This window comes from Anomalospiza imberbis, chromosome 5 (genome assembly GCF_031753505.1).
Source record: "Anomalospiza imberbis isolate Cuckoo-Finch-1a 21T00152 chromosome 5, ASM3175350v1, whole genome shotgun sequence".
Taxonomy (NCBI): domain Eukaryota; kingdom Metazoa; phylum Chordata; class Aves; order Passeriformes; family Viduidae; genus Anomalospiza; species Anomalospiza imberbis.
This window is the reverse complement of record NC_089685.1, coordinates 63,705,273-63,724,543: the sequence shown is the minus strand read 5'-3', so window position 1 is coordinate 63,724,543 and position 19,271 is coordinate 63,705,273. Positions and strand designations below refer to the sequence as shown.

The window sequence follows — 19,271 nt, the reverse complement described above, 5'->3', positions numbered from 1 at the left end:
GGGTGAGATACACTGAGGACACCATGGTGAAGATTTAGGGGCTAGGTCAGTGGTAGAGAGTGTGGCTTTGAGAGAATAATGACACTGCCTAAGCATGCTGCTGTCACTCATGGTCAGTCTTCAGCTCTGGGTAAGAAGTGGGAAGGTTCAGCTCCTGCTCTCTGCATGACTCTACAATATTAGTTTTCACCAGCAGATTTTTCAATTATCAGGACATTTTGATTAGGGGCTTCTCTCCCACTCTCCTTGCCTTTAAAACAAGAATTTCTGTTTTGCTTTGGTTTGAACTCAGATTTCAGAGGGTTGGATTAAAACAAAGGATTGAAGAGCTGGTATTTCACTCCAATCCAGTGCTGGAAAATAAATATTGTCAATTACTCCCATCAGTCATGAAGCCTCACACACAGCTTTACCAATGTAATCCTGACTTTCAACATCCCTAGCATTTCAGTTCATGACTGGATGGAGTCACAGGTCAGCCACGCCCCTTTCAAAGCAGGCAACTGGCCTGTGCTAGGGCCCTTTGCCATGTCTGGTAAATTTGTCTGTGTTGCAATCTTAAGGATGCCCTTGCGCTCTGCTAAGAGACACCTGAAGTCCAACCTTATTGAGCATTTCCCAATCAGCCCTAGGAGAGTTTAGTCAATCCTACTGTACCACATTTATTATTCCAGCCTTGAAACACCTCTAGGGCTAACACAGCAGACCAGGAAAACAGCTCCCTCTGCAATCATCATGCTCCAGGTTTGGTACAAAGGTGACGTGGGAAGTACAATATTGCTAAGATTCCAAAGGAAACCATTCCTGAGCTTACTGGTGTTTCTTTCCACCCACAGTCTGTTACAGACCTTAAATATGTGCTTCATGTCTTTGTTGGAGCAGATCTACTGTTCCACTCTCTTCATAGATTAAAAAGCATTTTTAAATTATTAAATGAAAATTAAAATCTATAGTGAACTTCCCCACAGACCTTCTTAACCATTTTTACAGCTGGCTTAAACTCTGCACTAAAGATCTAGAGATTATTGTTTCAAAAGCTCTTCTGAGGTCCTCAAGAAGCTTTGAGGTCCTCTGGAACAGAAGAGCTACTGATGTCTTTTCATTGTTGCTAAAGAAAAAACCTGTCGGTCGCAGATCAAACATGGTAAGGTACAGGTTGTCCCAGACAGCACCAATTGCTGCCTTGGGGATGTATTCAGGAAGGTGTAGGCAGGGGTGTCAGAGGAGCCATACATCCAATCTGGCTTTGTTTACTGTATTTCCTAATGGGAAGATTCCTGTACTATTCTTTCTCCACCTTCCCAGGCGTTCACTGGTACCCTGACTCAGACACACAGCTCACTAGCCCATAACCAAAATGTACAGGCAGGGAAAGTGACCTGATGTCTGCAGGACCTTAGCCAGCTTATTCCACCACTGCTTGGAAAATAGTCATGGCTTGGGATACCTATATCCACCCCCAAAAATCTTCTCTCTCTTTTTCTGAGCCCAGAGCCTCTCTAAACTACTAGGTTATGTGTAGGCGCTCAGACTTCCCACAGAAGAGAGCAGCAGGGAATGCAGGGAGTGCCACTTCAATCTCCTATCCCAGAGGCAGATTTAATCGAGTGCTTTCCACAGAGCTTAGGGCTCCTAGCAGTGATGATGGAGAATGAGTCTCTTTACAGTTGTTTGGAGGTTCTCACAGAGGCTTTCCCTGTAGTGGTCACACCTTTCAGGGACACAGCTGGACACAGCAGATATCTGCTCTGACCCCGTGCACAGCAATCACCCTTGGGGTTTCTCCTGCCTACATTGTGGCCATGGTTTCTCTTAAATCTCTGTCTTTTTAGGGTGACATCCAAGCTAGACTGAAAAACTTCAAATGACAAGGAATTTACTATCCCTAAACTGTCCCACTAGCTAACCAACCTCACAGTTCAGAGTGCACACACCATTTCTAGATGGTCTTCACTGCCAACCAGTGAGGTGACTTCTCTATTAGCAACCTAAGCAGTTCAAAACATGCACAAGCCCTGACAGGCAATTTTCCATGCTTTGTGGCAAGTTTTGGCTTGTGGCAGCCAGTGTTCTCTGAACAGCAGGAGGGTACTCTCCTAACAGCAGGGCTGACTGACAACATGGGTTCCTAACAGATTATTTGGGCAGGGCTATCTTCTTTGGGGGAGAAGAAGTTTTATTCAAATGAATGCTGTGCCACTTGCCCTCAGGTTCAGAGAACTAACTCTGGATCACTTTATTTACCAGTGTAGGTGTAACCTAGATTTCGACAAGACCTTTTCTTCCAGCACTGTTTACTACAAGAAATCTATCTCTCAAGTGAAATATTTGTGGACTTTGATTAAGTCAATTCCTAACTTTCTTTTACATAAACTACATTTTGACTCCTTTCCAGTTTTTAGCATCCTTTGAGAACTTCAAACAGGGAAATAGAAGGCAGTACTCAAGCATGATCTCACCAGGCCTATACTGCAGAGTCTTCCCAGCTTGCCTTCCTCTCAGGAGCATAGCACAAGGCACAAGTCCTCCTGTCCTCACCTGTGTACCTCATTTCCAGGGTCAGGGATCCTACAGATTCGTGCCAACTGGAGAATACACTAATATTGTCCCTGATATAACTTCTCAGGGGATAAAGACTTTAGAGGGTGCCAAGTTATTCTTCCACTGGTCAGCTTGGACACAGAAGTTAGTGGGACTGAAACAATGCAAAAGATGTCCCACTCACTATTCCCCTCATACATTTCAGAGTGATGTCTTTCCTAATCTGTTGAGGTTTTTAGCCTGGAGACTGTTTATTTTGATTCCCATATCCTCTATAGTGGCAGTGTGAGACAGGACACTGTCTCAAATCTCCCTGTCACATCCCGATATACACTTTGCTATAAGAAGGTAGCCATAGCATTTTGTTGTTCAAATGCACTTAAGAGATCCATCTGTGCAGTTTGAGCTGACCTTACTGTTGTTGTCCTTCTCCCTGTCATTTATGTGATACACAAATATGGCAGAAATTAAATTTTCCTAATAAATGAGTTCAGGAGATGATAAAAGATGACATCCATAGGAACCCCCCTAGAAGCACTTGCTAGTAAGAGGATCTCCCCTGGCAGGTACTTTCTGAGGTCTAACCATCGACACGCTTTCCCAGCCGTGCAGCAGCAGTGGTGTTGGTTATTTGCCTCTAAGCCTGCCACCCAGAAGAACGTTTCTTAATCACAGCCCACGGACTCTTACACGCCATGGTCTTGTTCACTCCATCACAACACAAAAATAGCTCCCGCTCAGTCTCTGCCTCTATGACCACAGCAAGGCTCCGTCATTTCTGTTCGCGGGGCCGCTGGTAACGGCAAGTCAGGGAGCCACTGCAGGGCACTCTGTGCTACAAGTTAGGTGAGCACATGACACTGTCACCCTGTCACTACACCAGCTCCCATTGACTTAGGGATACACTGATGCAAGCTTTGCGCTGTTGCAAAACAAATACTACGGAGTTTCAGCCTCACCAGCCCGCAGGTGTGACACAGCTGTCACTGTGCCTCAGCACAAGTGTCACTACCTTACTAGGCAACCATCACAACATGGTAATGGCCTGTCAATATACCACAGGAAGGTCACAAGCCTGAGTCTTGAGCCCTCAGCAGCACACTCCAGGACTTCTTTTGTTGAGCTCCATGGCCAGGTAGTCCAGGAGAAAGAGATTATCTCCATCAACCAATATTTGTATGAGTATTAAAAAAGGAAAAGAAAGGAAAAAAAAAAAAAAAAAGGAAAGAAAAAAACCCTCGGCCTGCTTTGTGAGCACAAGTGCAATTTGCAGCTGTGAGCCTAATTTCCCAGCCGTCAGAACGCATTTTTCTCCATATCTGTCCATTTTCTCCCCAAGGCAAATACTTCACTTTCTGCATCATGGGCAAAGTTTTAGGGGCTATGTTCAGCCCTCTTGGAAAATGCACACTTAGCATGCTGGAAGCTTACTGTCCTTATTGTCAGTGCAAGACTTCCCCCTGAAGTTTTGTCCCTGACTGGTAACCTCTGCTGAGGCACTTAGAGGCATTCAGCAGAGAGCAAGGTGGCATTAAGTGCTGAGCACTAGATAAAGCCAAGAAAGCAGGAGTCTCATTGTGCTAACCCTTATCTCCAGAAACACCTTTGACATGCAGAATGTTTGTTCAAGGTGATTACCTGGGTGGAGAGGTTATTGTTGCATAAATTATTTACTTTTAAAACCACAGTTATTTGCCTCCACCCTCGTCACCACTGCCCTGTGTACCCCAGTACTAACACACCTTAGCATTTGGGAGCTCTGGGAAGAACTAGGACGATAGCTGTGCTGGGATGCACCTGGCAAGAGACAGATGTCCACTGGGACCAGTCATTAGCACAAAAGAGCAAAAATAGTCACCTACCTCTGCTGTAAGGGCTACTGGGCAGAGTAGCCCCAGGGCAGCAGGAGGCACAAGTGAAGGGAAGGAAGTAAGACAAAGCCTGGTAGAAAGGCATCAATTCCTTTGTTTTTGCCTTTCCCCGTCTCTGCCACATCAGAGGCCAGGGTGAGTTTCAGTTAATCAACAGTACTTGAGGACATGGTTTAGTGGTGAACATGGTGGTGGTGCTAGCCAGACATTTGGACTTGGTGATCTTAGAGGTGTTCTCCAACTTTAACCATTCTATGATTCTGTGAAATGAACCCAGTCTAGCAAGCCTCATGCACAACAGGGATGTGCTCCCTCCAATCCCGGCAGCTGAGAAGTATATCTGGCTCTCTTCTTTTAATGCTCTGAGCATCTGAAACTCTCAGGATCCTTCCTTAACAGCTGCCTGAAGGGAGTAAGCAGCAGAATTGAATGGAAGGTCATGACACAGCTGCACAGATAAGAAACACCTTAGAGTGCAGAGGAGACATGGAAAATCAGCACTGATGCCTTCTGGTTAGAAGAAGCCAGTGTTCCCTGAGGTCACTGGCAACATTCAGATTGCTTTTTTGTGGTGCAGGATTATGCTCATAGTCTTAATCCCAGACAAAGCAAGTTAATTTCCTGGCCTGCAGTATGTCCTGCTGTGTCCAGTCCAGCATTGGAGACCAGAACTGATAGGCTTCCATTACTGGGTTTCCCTTGGGAAGCTACTCCACACACCAACAAAAGTCAGTCCTGATATTCAACTAAAAATTTCCTTTCTTTCCATTACACCAGATACTGTCTTCTGGATCTTCTCTCTTAAGCAGTATATTCCACTTGCCTCTGTCCTTCCAAGACAAAGTTTCATCACTGTGTATGCAAACCCAGTTCTTCAGCAGAACTGCCTGTCCGGCCCTGCCCTGCCTTGGTTCACCACCCTGTCAAAAGGAAGCACAGCACTTGCAATGCTGGGAGCAAGACTCAGATTTTCAGAACGATTAAGGAACCACAGTCCCAGAGCAGTCTGTGAGAGCTGCAGCAGTGACCATGTTCAGCTGCCACAGCAGGCAAAGAGGCTACAGTCCCAGTGGGAGAGGACTGGTTACCTCCAGAAGCTGGTCTTGCTGCTCCTGATGACAGCATTGTGATCATCCCAAACAGAATAACTGAGGCATGAATGTCAGTGTCACATGTATAGAAATACTCCTCAAAGTATCAAAACTGAAGAGAATTTGAAAAGAAAATGGTTTTCTTTCAGGCCGATCATTGCACTCTGAAACAGGAACACAGATCTCCGTGATAGCCATGCTGGTGATGACTACTGCCTTTCAGCATCACATGGATTTCCAAGGGCAGTGGTGGCTGATTATATTTCTGACCAGCATCTGGCACACTTGGGGCCTGGCTTCTCAGCATTGCCATAGAGCAGATAACAGTAATAATCATTAGTAATAATATGGTTGGGTTTGTTTCCCCAGATTGTTAGAAAAAGTTGTCAGTAACAGTAATGAACACTGTGCTTGCCTTTCATGCCAGTGCAAATTTAATTCCAGTGCTACAAAAGTATTTGCTTGGCTCTATGAGGATATAGAGACACTGGCTCTGGGCACAAGCAGCCATATTCCCCAAAATACATGTCTATTCCGGATGTTCTGTCTCACTAAAAGAATAATTCGAGATTGAGAAAAGAAAAAAAAAATAGTCACTTATTCTCCAGAGCTATTAACCTATTGTTCCTTCAGCAGGCTTGGAAACAGTCACAATATGTGAGTCAAACTGAGGTAGCACATAGGCTGAATATGGCCTAAATATGTGTAGACCATTAAATTACATTACATTTGTGGGGAAGCCTGGAAAACTAAATTGAGTCAGACAAGTATCTATAAAATCTGTCGTGGTTTAAGCCACTCTTGTTCAGTGGTTTATTGCTATCCTCTGAGCTATGACACACAAGCTGAACAGTGCCTGTAGTGGTATGATGTGAAATAGAACAGCATAAATCACATCCTGCAATAGTTAACTTATCAAAAGGTGAATAGATGCCTTTAGTCTCTCTGGGACTGAGGACTAGAAAATTGAGACAGATCTATTATAATATATTCTTCCAGCTCTTGAGTGCATGTACATACACAATACACCTATTCTTTTCAGAATAGGGCTCACTTACTTTAAGAGTTCAACAACCAGACAGAAATAGTTCCCAAATTATACTAACATAGAAGAATACAGCCTCTCTAGTCTGTTCAGATTTGCAATACAAGAAGGAACATCAAGGCAGATGTTTTCAGGCAAGGAAGCAAGCAGTACCTTGGTGTGGTGCCAGAAGTTAAGATAGTTGGACCCATTCAGGTCCCAGAGATCCAATGCAGGGTGAAACACCTGAGGCTATTGGTGAAAAACAGTGAACTCCCATAGGAAAGGCACAGGGAGCTGCTGGCCAGTCTCAGGACATAAAAACAGACAGACTCCCATTGGGGAACAAACGGGATACCCCCCTCACTTTTTTTTTTTTTTTAATTACTTTAGGGAAAAGACACACCTGTGTCCTCTGTGCCAGGCCTTAAATTCCAGACCACCATTTCAATGATCTTTGTCCTATTAGTCATGACAGGGGCATTTATGACAATGATGAGTGTGGTTGTAAGCATTGTAAAGCACTCCATGATGTAGTCAGAGAAGAAAGCCTATAGAGGCTAAGCAAAGCCAGCGATAACAAGTACATTTCTGTTCTGAGGTATTTAAAATTGAATTACAAATTATCCAACTTCCTGGCTAGCAGGGGTCAGATTATAGCAATTTACTCTAAGGAGGCAAGGAGGACTCAAGAAACATGAAGTTTTATTATTCAGTGGTGGAAGTCACTAGAAGTCTGGGTGAACTGTCCTATAGATGAAATGCAGCCCACAGACCACTGGCTGGACCATTTGGACAAAGTCAGTTGTGAATGTTGAAACCTATGCAATGTTTCAGACAACTCATTTTAACTGTTGCTGGGTACGTTTAACATCTCAGAAGAATAAGGTTCCCTTTTCTAATTGCTACCAAAATGTGTATTTGGAGACCTTGAAAGAAGGAAACCCATAAACCCAAAAAAAAATTCCCTCATAGCGAAGAAAGTTGTGAAGTCTTGCACTTGTAAAAGGATGTCAGAGTCACTGGTTTCTCCACAGACTCCCCTCACAAAGCCTCTTTCTGCCATGTCTGCAACAGAGTATTTAGACAGAAGGTTACATGGATTGGATTTCAAAGCAAGGAAGGTCAGAAGATATCTTCCAGCTGTGAATAGCCTCCAGATGTGGGCTTTTCTTCTCCAGTCCTGGGGGAGGGGATGAAAATGCCTTTCATTAGTCTCATAAAATTAAATGGAAAAACATTGTCTACTGAGGAGGCTGGGCAGCAGAGAAGGTGGAGTCAGAAACTGGGCAGAACAGAATAGGAAAAAAAAGCAGGACCACAGCTGAAATAGTTCATTATGTGTATCATCCTAAAAGCTGTATTCTCTGAGGAGGGACTGCTCATTAAACAATATGGCAGGCATCAGCAATTGAGGCATTTGAAATGGAAAAGGCCAAATAAACCAAAGCATAGTTTTGTTTGCAGAGAGAATATTCGTTCCTTCCCCAGAGCTGTGACAGGATTTTAAACGGTGAAACAGCCAGGGAGGCTGTGTCTAAGATGGCTTCTGGGTGAAACTGTGCTAAGCCACAAACAACATCCTTCTCTTACCAGCACCCCACTGTCCTGGACTTGTATCTAGTTATCTTTTCTTCTGCAATGATTGTCTATGGACAGCTTACACCTCCTCTCAAATTATTCACGCAAAATTATTCTCCTTAATTGAAATTTGTCTCCAAGCAATGAATCTGTGCAAGCTGGAAAGGCCAACATCCCTGGAGACAAATTTTACTCTCAGTTATTTCTGCAAATGTACTACTCACAATTGCAAATACACAGAATCCAAATTTAATTGCTGATACAAAATTTGATATTTCCTGCTTGGACAGGTGTAACTGTTTCGATCAGACAGCCAGAGCATATTTACTGCAAGGGAAGACTATGTCTCTTCTACCTTCTAAATGTCTAAGGAAATCTACTAAGGAAAGTAAAGCTAATAGGGAAAACAATGTTTTCCTCATTTTAAGAACACTACCACAATCTTTGCCTGCTTTCACTCAAAAGTCCCTATTTCTGGATTCTGGCATGTTCTAGCACACCAGTGCAAAGAACATTAGGAATGTCCTTAAGAGAGGTCAACTCTTCATCTGGAAGTTTGTTCCCTTTTCCAGCTCATCAGTTCACTTTCCACTTCGGCAATATGCCACCAATGGTCAGATAATAACATGGAAATTACTGTAGGACAAAAACCCCAAAAAACGGCTTTATTAGAAATAGAAGATGACCTGTGCTAGCCCAGACTGAAGAAGCAGTATCTCTTGCAATCACCTTACTTATAAAAGAAGTATAAGAAACAGAGGAAATACAAACAGTGTATCCCAGTCTGCCTTCTGAGCTCCCATCAGCCTGTTGTTTAGGTCACTTCTGATGCAGAGGTAACATCTGTGCTGCTGCATTTGACAGTCTCCAAAGGAAATGCGCTGCGTAGATGTGCCCAACCCCTTTGTCTTCCACCAACGGTCTGTGGCAGAGTTCCATTATTCCTTGATGCCTACGTGGAAAAGTCCATAGCTTGTTTATTTTAAACCTGTTGCCTAACCAGTTTATCGGGTGCCATTAGTTTTTGTGATATGGAACTGCATAAATTTTCGTTCTTTGTTGACATTCTCCATACCATTTGTGATTCCCTGTCAGGCATCTCTTCTTCAAGATTAGCAATCTGTGTTTACCCAGAAACTTCTCCTACTTCTGATCATTGTTGATGTCTTCTCTTTTCTTACTAGTGTTTCTTTATGCTCTTCAGTGTAGTAACCAGAAGCACTCTCAATTTTCAGACATTCAGCAGACCTTGAAGTACACAGAAGCATAATCATGTTCTTTGTTTCTTCTGTACTCATTCCTAACATTTCTTTTTGGTTTTTTGACCTCAACAGAGCCCTGAGAGACTGTTTTCAGCAGCCTGCCTGCAATGAATCCAAGAATTTCTTTCTCTGCTGGTAGAAGCTGACTTAGAGGCATTCAATATATCTGTACTGCCAGACTGTTTTCTTCGTAGTGGAATTCCCTTGCATTTGCCACCACTGAATTTTGTCTACCAGGGAGAGTCTAGGCACTCACTGCCAGGAGATTTTCTGCAACCCTTTGCAGCCGGCTTTATGTTGCCTCTTTGGAATAACTGTGGGATTCAAGTAAACTTGCTGCTCATGTTCCTGTCCAGACCATTACAAGTGTGTTGAATAACACTAGTGCTACCACAGAGCCCTCTGAGGTCCTTCTGATGAGCTCTTTGTCGAGACTGACCATTTGAAGTGCTCAGGTTGACGCTTGTTTTCTTACTTATGATCCCATTTACGGAGCTCTTCACAGCCAGGGCTTGCCTCTGAGACTGGTCCAGTGCAAACGAGTGCCTGGCACCAGCCCTTACAGATGCAATGTGCTCAGACAACAGGTATGTGAGGCCACTCTATGTGAGGTGATAACTAGACCTAGTTGCTTTAATGGCATGGATCTTAAATAAAAAAAATCCAGGGATGCAAGAAACTGAATGCAGATGCTTGCTAGTGTCTGTGTCACTGAGTTTCAGGGCATCTGAGGGCTGCATAGGAAAATCAGGGTTACTGCACAAGGAAGGTTGAGGCTATTCACACCGGTGCAGGATAGGGTGCAGATCTGCACCATTCCACTGCAACTCCTCGCCTCCATCTACCAAGAATAGGATGGCTTAGAAACACATCAGTGGGCCAAGTGTGAGCACAGCACACTCCCCACTCTCCTCTGCCAAACCACAGGCTCAGCCAGGATGTCGCCCTGATATCCTCTTCTGAAATACCTCAGCTCCTCAACATTCAGCCCCTCAGAATCTTCCAGTCAGGATTCTGAACTGCAGAATGTGCCTTCTGCTCCTGACTCTGCAGCTGCCAAAAACCTCATGGTCATGTGCCCCATGGTTTCAGGTGCCACACTGTCTCTAAGGTGAGAGGGGCCACTGTGGGGGAAAGCAAATAGGAAAGTATCCCAGGCATGAAAATGCCTCTGTGGTTCTCAAGACAGGAATTTCTCTCACACCCATCCCCTCCCTCTATTCCTCCACTGCTTTGTGCAGCTGCTGAACCAGCAGCAGCAACAGCAGGCAAGTTTAGTCACTCTAGCACCTGGGTATCGATTACACCTGAAGGTGGAAATCAAAAACAAGGTGTCAGCTTTGCCAGAGGATTCTCCTCAGCTCCCAGTTTGGGCCTACTGCCAGTTCTCACCCTGCTGTACTTCAGCATCCCAGCTCTTCCCATGACAGGCGTTCATTCAGGCAAAGGTATTTCACTTTTCATGTCTTCAGCCTTCATGGAAGGCAGAGAATTTCCAGAGCTGCTTTTCTGAGCAGCATTGAGCAACCTAACACCACTGACAGCCAGGACAGGCAAAAAACAGAAGCTTCTTTGTGTCTGGGTCAAGCCCTCCCATTACTTGTTTCTGCCTGCTGACATTTCCCTAGATGGCAAAAGGATTTTTTAATTACAGTGACAAGCTGGCCTTTCTTGTATTAAGAACTCAGCTTGCATGGTACCCAGCAAGTCACAGGCTGGGCAACAGCCTGCCTTCAGAGACTGTTCTCCTGGGAAGAAAAACCTCCACAGATCTCTGACTCAGAACCTCTCAGCTTGGCAACCCTCTCCAGGCATTTTGGGAGGGACACAGTGCTTACCCAGTGAGCCACACTGGCAAGCAGCATCAGCTGCTGCTGGGACAGAGTGCAATGGAGAACCATCAGTGACCCCTCATGTGACTACTGGGCAGGAGCGCTTTCCAGCAAAGAGAAAGGCTGCAATTCATGTCTCCATCACAGCCACATATCCTGCTCCCCCAAAAGGGGACAGCAGAGACAACAATAAAACCCCTCTGAGAGATGAAGATGCACATCAGCTACCAAAGACTTAGCAGCTTCCATTTGTCATTGCTGTTTCCATCCTGCTTTCACTCTGCAATCACTTATTTTGGTGGCTGTGGCATGCAGAGATCTCTCTTAACTTACCATACTACACTTCACCATGCCCACTCTTTGTCCCATGGCATGGATATCACCTCTGCATGGAGCCATGAAGGTGCAGCACTGGACTGGAACAAAAGGATAGGAGGCAGCACAAGGAACCTCTATATGCTGTGCAGCCCATAAATGTTCATTGCCTGATCAGAGCTGGTCTGCCCTGCCACACTACTGCTCCTGACACACAATGAGTCCATCCTTGCTGTAACATTTGGAGACTTCAAAGGACATCAATGCCTGCCTTCTCCTCCACCCTGAACATTTCTCCTATAGACAAAAGGATTCTGCAGCCAGCCAGATGGAGTTGGTGGTGATCTGGCAGGAATAGCTGCCCTGCAAGTGGTCCATGAGTCAGAAGGGCCTCTTTCCCCACCATTGTAGAAAACATTGTCATTTTAAGGAGTATAACCATCTATAAGAGATGTAACACAAGTACCACACAGAAGTTCCTAACACATATCTCGCTGCCTCTTCAGCTACAATAACAGAATTAGGACATTGGAGTGCCCTATCAGCTGCCTGCACACTGCCCACCCCAACACACTCACAGCGGCACTGTGAGGAGGATCAGACCCTGCACTCAGAAGACATTTGCCCTGGTCTTCTGGAATTGATGCAAATGATGGTGTCTCTTGTTCCTCTGTGCTTCACTTGACCCAAAAAACTCATAATTCATACCAAACCTGGCCACCACAAACCTGCTGTTGCAGGTTTTTCAGCCTGTGCCTCATTTAGCTCAGTTTGACTCTCTAGTCCAATTTTGATGAGTACTATAAAGTAGACCCATTCTCTTGCATATCACAGGAGATGTAACATTTTTTCTCATCAGGGCAATACCTACAGCTCCAGGGCAACACTTAAGCTTCAGTCCAAGGTTCAAAACCTGCATTTTTCCAGTTCACCCCTATAAGTCTTTATTCTTCACCTGTGCGGACTCTTTACCTGTATCATGTCCTTGGCTTCAATTCACTAATTCTCACTTTTTGTCATGTATTTCACAGGGATGGAGGTGTTCAGACACACCTATCAAATCCAAGCAATCACTTTGTGACATCTATCAAACCCAAGCAATCATTTTGTGACCTTGAGATGTTTTGCTGAATTTTGTTCACACTTACAAAACATCATCCTCAATAAGCACACTTGAAATACAAAAGCCCAGGCTTTTAATACTTTGTGCTTTCTAATCACCCTCAGAGCCCGACAATGTTGTGAGTGCTCACTTTCTCCTTCCTCTTGCTAGCTCATTTCCTCCCTCATATTCCCAGTATTCAGCTGCACAGGGACATGATGCCTCTGACTGGTGTGAAAGTATCACAGACCATCCAGGCAATTCCTTAGTCCCACAGCACCATTTGTGACTACACTAGAGAGAGATTCCTTGTTGCAGGATTTAAGTGAAATCCTCTCAGAACTGAAAACTTTTAGCTTTCACTGTTATTACCACTGGTAGGGCATAGCTGGGGGTGAAATATGGCTGTGAGATCTGTGAATGTCAGAGGGACATCAATATCTGAAGAGCTCTAAATGACATGATCTATGTTCTTCTGTGCTATCATGTTTCAAGCTTTTCTCCAGCTCTCTATCTGTCCCTGTTAAGTTGCTTCCAGCTTTATTTCTCTTGCAAGTTCCAAAGGCTCCCACCCTCCGAATAGCTAACTTTGAATTTATTTTTCCCCAGATAATAGGTTTGCATTTTTCCAGTTTGAATCTTGTGCTATTATTTCCTGCCCATATCCTGCCTCAAGCACGAGGGAGCCACACAAGCGGTGACTGTACATTACAAAAGCAGAAGGAACAGAGTCATGAAAATTTTCGTGTTTGAGAATGCATAAGGCACAGACAAGGAGTGGGTATGCACGAAGGGAAGCAAAGTATAATTTATGTTTCTTCTCAAAAATTCTTCTCAATTTATGGACTTCTCAAAAGTCCAATCTAGATCTGGCAAGAAGCAAAGGGGCAGGGAGCAAGGAAAGAGAGAGAGCTTAGTTAAATGTTCAGTCTTTGTGCTGTGGTGAGAGGTTTTCCCCCTCACAAATTCTCTCTCTACCACCAGTTTCTTGACATGGTGGCACTGCTTCAATCCCTGATTCACTAATCAGAAAAACTGCCATGAAGTCGGTTCAAGTTGTTCTGGTTCTGTCCGGCTGGAAATGACCTCAGAAGCTGGCCTGTAGTGTGACACAAGTAGTTGTTTCCTCTTTCAGAAGGGATCCATTGCTCTGCAGTCACAGGAATCATTTCCCTTTCTGTCAGGGAATGAAAAAGCAAACCTAGAGATCTCCCCCTCCCTCTTCCACACAATGGCAACAGAAGGGAGAGGACTTCCCAGCCTCCTGCCAGCTGTCTGCTCTTTCTTCAGAAATTTGGAGCTCAGAGGCATTATCCTTACTGGCTGCATCACCCATGGTGTTCAGCCCTCTCTGTCCTGCCCTGACCTTGTCAATGTCTAGCTGTCTTTCCATCCCAGAGACACTTTCCGTTTTTTTTTTTTCTTTTTCTTCTTATTATGCATTGAGCTTGGTCCTTTCCCCCCTCCCATCAACCCTTCTCCTCAGTGGGAGATCAGTATAGGGAACCACTAGGAAGTCTTCCCTGGGCTTTTCTTTCCATTTAGTTGTGAAAGTGATCTGCCTGCTTGATTTGTTAATATGCCAGGTCCCTTTCAGTCTCTGCCATCTATATTCCCAGGCTAGCACTCTTCCTGCATATCTGTAGAGCCTGTGACACTATAACATTATTTAAATAAATGCATGCTGAGATTCAAAAAAGCAAGATACTGTGGAGAGTGAGAAGCAAGTACAGAAGCCTTTATGTGCCTTCCAAACCTCGCCTCTGGCTGCAAAAGGAAATTCTACAACTTCCTCAGAACACCAACATCTGCTCTAAGAAGAAAGTCCAGCAAACCTTGGGTAGAGCTAACACATGCATACAGCACACGGGAGCAGCAGATAAATAGATATATGTCCCATTATCAAACCTCAACCACAGTGCAAATGGCACCTTGCCCTTGCCTTGGCCTCTTAGCCAAGGTCCATTTCTATGGACAATCAACACAGTTGCAGTCTAGGATGCAGGACAGTCAAGCAGCTAATTCACTTTATTGTCACTGAATGAAAGAAGAACAGTAAGGCACTGTCAACTTATGCCATTTCTTGGTGCCTGTAGGATTTTTTTCCCTCTACTAATATGGTAAAACCTGTTGGTGAAGCAATCAGTACTGTGCACTGCACACTACAACAGTCACAGAAGACAGAGTTAGAAATGAACCAGGAGCAGGAGAGAGCAATAAAGAAAACCTCTTTGGTTGCCAGAATGCATAAGAAAGGCCTTCATGTGCAGGTGGAGAACACCACCAACCACCAACCCTTTGATGTGGACTGGGAGAGGTTCTTGTGGAAAGTGACAGCTCAGATGGGTCTGCCAGAGCAGAGGTACCATTTGCACATTATAAGCAAATACCTTCAGCTGAGCTGTTTCTAATGGAAAAAAGAACAGACTAAGAAGGAGATTAAAGTAAGGGAAAATGAGATGGGGACTACAGTTCTCGTCCTCTTATAAAAGCAGGGGAAGACCACCACATTTCAGATGGCTCTCATCATGGCTTATTTTACACCAGAGCACAGAAAGAAAGTTAATTTTTCCAGGTTTAGGTCTCTGTTCCTAGCTGCAGCCAGCTCATGCTGCTTCCTCCATGTGTTCAGAACCTCAGCCTGAGGATCATGTTCATCCCATCCAACAGCACTTAGGAAGCCAAGGCACCTTTGGGCTACCCATCCCCTGAGAACAAGTTCAAACCCCTTCACCAGTTACAAATGGGTTGCCATGAACCCAAGCCCACAGAATCTTCTACAATTACCACAATGTGATTGTCAGACAGTCTCAGAAGCAAGTCTACCCACTGCACAGCAGAATCATACCTCCCTCTCTGACATAAGAACAAACTTATGGTCCTTTCCAAACTGGAGGACAAAACTAAATTCCAATCACTGTGAAACTATGGTAGGAATGATCTTCTTACCTCATGTCCACATCAATTTTTTTATTCCTGTTAATAAACAAGGGAACTTTTGGGTCTTCCCAGATGTGATAAGTGAGGTGTGGGGAATGTATTCTGTCACAGATCCCACTCATACTGCTAAAGTCCTGGAGGGAACTATTCCAATTTTTACCTGTTAAATCTTTGTGACAAACCATGCCTACACAAATGTTATAAACCCAGTGCATTTTCTATTCAATACCTCTCTTGCACTTTTAACAGTCTGGCAACCCTCAGTGATTTTGGAAAAATCGTATGTAGACTTTCTGTAGGTTTTGTTCATCATACCAGAGTATTTAGGACAGAAATCATCCCTGACATTAAAAAAAAAAAAAAAAAAACCCAACCAAACCAAACAACAACAACAAAAAACCTAACTAAAAAAACCCCATAAAACCCAAAACAACAACCCAACCCAAAAATTAAACTGTGAACAGGAAGAGCTACATCTGTTCAGTGTTGACTGTAATCCACCCTTTTCTTGCACCACTGAGCTTGCAAAGTCAGCCACCCAAAGTACTGGACATCTAGCAGTCCTTGGAGGGACAGGAACATGACAAGACACATTAGAGAAATGACCAAAACCACAGAGGTGGGACTTCCAATATCTGCTTCCTCAAAACTGAATGAAGCTATAAATAAGGGAACCACCGCCCTTTCCTCTCCAGTGGATGACTGCTCACATTTGAAGCCCTGCAGAGTCAGGTGTGACAAATGCAGTTTATCATACATCTCTGAGATTTACCCTGTGTCTCTGCAAATTACTGTATCACGTGGATAACCCCACAACACACACAAACACATCAGTTACACCACTACAGAGCAGTATGAAACTTGCTGGTTTCTATTTCTTTAAACCCACACACCAGCTGAGGCTCAACTCCGCCTTCTCCAAGTCATGACAAGTGTAGAAGTAGTGAACATCATATCACTTCCATTTGTCCTGCAACCAGCCAGCAAGATAATGTACAGAGTAAATAGCACATATAAGAGAGAGGAACTCTTTAGGTGGAAAGACATGCTATTTATACTGACAGGGGCTTAATATGCAATATGTGTTTGTAGATAGTTAGCCAGAAAAGCACATCCAAACAGCATATAGTTAGATTCTTGTTGAGAGCATCCCAGAGAGCATGGGAACTCAGTTACAGAACTTTTCCAAGCATAGATTGTTGCATCTGCAAAAGAGACATCACGTATGGTTTCTCCTGGCACCCCCAGTCTCTAAAAACAATCTGTTCTAGATGTTCCCAGCCAAGTCTGACCATGCCTCCCCCACTCCTAACTCTACACCCCATTTCCCAGTCATATCCTCCATTCCTCCTTTGATCTGGGCTTACAGAGGTTTAGTGCTTATCTAATGTCACTGTGGACACTCACCTTTAATGCCAAGGGCTACTGCTCACAGACAGTAGTAATGCCTGCAAATGTGTGGGGCATGGCAAAACAAGCAGAGTTACAGCATCTGCAAGCTGCTTGTTTGGGAAGAACTTCAGCAAAGGCATGGCATTCGTGGGAAAGCTTCACCCTCTCATTGCCCATGGAAATGGTAATCCAGATTCTCACATTTTAAATTCTCATGCTTTGACCTGACCACCTCCAATTAACAAACTGCAGGCATTCAGAAAAGCCTGTGAAATAAGTGATGCTTAAGCCAAGGGACACCATGAAGTATGGCATGGGGATCTTAAGCAATTCAACCTTAGTGTGTCAAACCTGCAGAATGCCTAAGACTTTTGATCTCATGTTGAGACTTCTCATGTCAGGGTTTTCTATTGCAACCTGCCTTGTGGAAACCATGCACCATAAAGGACGAAATTGCTGCAGACACACAGAAAGACCAGCCTCTTCTCTGGATGAGCAGATAGAGCTGGTTCTCTATCACACACACACAAAGACCTATTGGGCTAACCCTTCATCCACAGAAACAGCTACAGAAAATGTGATCAGTCTTCTCAACTTGAAACTTTCTCCTTCCTTAAGCTACTGGTAGGAGTTCTCTCACTTCCAACCTTTCTCTGTACCCAGATGAACGGTGGAAATATGGGTTTTGGAGCTACCAATCTGCTCAATGGAAACTGAACTCTCCCCTGACCTCATTGTACCTTGGTGTGAGAGGCATACCCTCTCTTCTTTAAACCATCATCTTGCTGACGTGCAGCATCGCTCCCAAATAGGAGCATCTATCCGCACTCTTGTTCACTTGACACGTGCTGTTACACTCCCTCATACCCTTGACAGGTCTAGCAGCAGGGATGAAGCCAATGGTTGGCAGCATACCAGCGCTCCTCCAGGGCCACGGTCACAGCTTGTGTGGCCTGTCTGGTTACTCTTCTTCTCTCTGCTGGCTGGGCACCACTGCTTCCAGATGGAGAGCTAGGAAGCAACGCTTCTGTGGGGAAGCTCATGCTGATGCTGCAGAACACCTCCACCTGCCTCTGAAGCCTCTGATATTGGCCATTGCCTGTCACGGCCTCCCAGGTTAGAGAGCAATTTGTACAAAACTAGTTTGCGCTCTCAGGACAAATAATGCTTTGCCAATCAAGGCTCACTTCATACCCAGCCTCTTAGGAGGCTCCACTGTTGTTGCCCTATGTGAGTGTCTTTTTGATACAGGTGTTCTGTCTGCTGGGTGCCAGTAAGCAGTTCTGTGATTGAAGGCAGATGGTCCCTGACAGATGGGCAGTCACTTATGAACAGGTCTGGGGCAGAGGATACTTCACCACAGCTGAACTCTGGTCAACAGAGTTTGCTTTGAGATCCTGTTCTCTAGTATTTTGTATGGAGCTGAGCATCCCTCACTCCAATAAACTCTGGCAGGAGAACAGAGCAGGGGAAATGGATGGTGCAGCTCAATGCAAATGCCAGCTTCTACTGCAGGGAAAGCAAATAAACTTTCCTTTCCCTGAATATTGTATTCATATATATCAAGAAGCACATTCCAATTCACAGATATTAAACACAGTTAGGCTTATTTTATCCTTGGGGAAAAAAGACTGTCTTTACTTTCCATCGGTGGAAAAATTCCCACAGATTGTCTTTGCCCACCATATGTGTCATCTTTGCTGCTGTTTTATCCATAGCTCTTTTTTTAATCAGGTTGCTATAGTCTAAAATTAGACCAGACACATATCAATAACACCAGACAGAAGGAATAATCTGAAAACCAGTAAAATCTTCTAATCTGTGTAGATTTCAAAGAGAACCAGCTTCATTTTTCAAATAAAGGCAATCCAATGTCATCCTCATTAAAGTGGGAAAGGCCTTTGTCAGGTATTTTGTCAATATCTGCTTATCTTTTGCTGGGCCTTGCAAAGGCAGGGTTGATTCCTTGCAGTAGCAGACTGACAACTCTATCACAGTATGGATTTTAACACAGATGCTTTCTGACAAACTTCTTCCCCTTTCACCCATACCTCAAGCACATCCCTATTCCATCTTGCCTGTAGCGTCTATGAGACAACTCCACCAGCCAATTCTCAACAAATGTAAAGGATCTATTTTTAGAAGTCTTTAAGATGGCAAGAAATGCTGACCTCAGAAAACTGTGAATAACAAGCTCCTTATTTCTTCTTCCCTGCCTACTCTCTCTGTGGAAGCAAACCACCACTATCTGGCCAAATCGCTCTAGAGTCACCACCAGGCCAGAGCTGCATTTTGAGCATCTTTACTCCTTAATATATTC

General features: G+C 44.3%; 1 protein-coding gene across 4 annotated transcripts in view; it reads right to left on the bottom strand.

Moving 5' to 3' along the window:
• GSG1 (germ cell associated 1) overlaps positions 1 to 19,271 on the bottom strand; it is a 107,960-nt gene that overhangs the window by 18,824 nt on the left and 69,865 nt on the right. The window lies entirely within an intron of this gene.